The following is a 1,429-nucleotide window of genomic DNA, read 5'->3' as shown; positions in this document are numbered from 1 at the left end:
CACCTTTTTTCTCTACCAGTGACTGTAGAAAAAATGAGAACTGTTGTGGGACACAGTGGAATATTCCTGCTTGAATCGCTATTGTTTCATGAAGCGGCAACAGGTCGCGGCGCTGTACGTAGCATTCAAAATGACATCTGTAACGGAGACGCGTTCCAAGCAAAGAGCTATCATTCAGTTCTTTTGGCGGAAAACCAGAGCATCGCAGATGTTCGTAGGCGCTTGCAGAGTGTCTCCAGAGACATGACAGGGAGAAAAAAGCACGGCGAGTCGTTGGGCGAGACGTCTGCCACCACAGCAACAAGGTCGCGCAAACATGTCCTATCTCCCGCATGCCGACCGGCTGGAAGAGCCGCAGCTGTGACTCTTGCAGTGTTGGGACGTGTGGACACTCTCTTTTGAGGTAATCAACAGATCGCAATCAGACAACTCGCTGCACAAGTGGACGGCTCTGCTGGTAGTGCTCACACACCCGTCCACCATTTGGGGTACCCAAAGGTGTGTGCTCCCTGCGTTCCTCGCCGTCTAACAGAAGACCATTAAGAGCAACGAAAATGGCTCTGAGCACTATGGGACTTAACATCTGTTGTCATCAGTCCCCTAGAACTTAGAACTACTTAAACCTAACTAACCTAAGGACATCACACACATCCATGCCCGAGGCAGGATTCGAACCTGCGACCGTAGCGGTCACGCGGTTCCAGACTGAAGCGCCTAGAACCGCACGGCCACACCGGCCGGCAAAGAGCAACGAAGGACCATCTGTGAGGAACTGCATGCCCGTTACGAGACTAGTCGTGACAATATTTTGTCGAACATCATCGAAGTCGACGAAACATGGATTCATCACTTCGAAACGGAAACAAAACGACAAGCTGTGGCGTGACGCCACACCATCTGTCCTCCGAAGAAAAAGTTCAACATCGCACCCTCAGCGCACAAAGTCATAATGAAGTCTTCTGCGACTCTGAAAGGGTTATTCTGTCTGCTACGATCAGATATGAAGTGTATTGTGCTGCTCTAAGGAAATTGAAGAAACGTGTTAGTAGCCAACAAAAATGCGAACGAACTTCTCCTTCTGCATGGCAACACAAGGCCTCACACAAGTTTGTGCATCCGAGAGGACCTCACGATACTTCACTAAACTGCTCTTCATCATCCACTCCACAGGCCAGATCTCGCAACTGTTGACTTCCATCTATTTCGCCTAATGAAGGATACACTCCGTGGGAAGCAGTACGTGGATGATAGGGAGGTTGCTGATGTAGCAAGACGCTGACTCCGACATGGACCAGTAGAGTGGTAGCATGCAGGCATACAGGTCCTCCCAGTAAGGCGGCTCAAGGCCTTCGTATTGAATGGAGCCCATGTGGAAACAAAGGGTTTTGTAGCCAAAAGAGTGGGAAATAATAAGGTATATCAGAATCTT

Source organism: Schistocerca serialis, chromosome 1 (assembly GCF_023864345.2).
Source record: "Schistocerca serialis cubense isolate TAMUIC-IGC-003099 chromosome 1, iqSchSeri2.2, whole genome shotgun sequence".
Lineage (NCBI taxonomy): Eukaryota > Metazoa > Arthropoda > Insecta > Orthoptera > Acrididae > Schistocerca > Schistocerca serialis.
Note: the sequence above shows the minus strand (reverse complement) of the source record.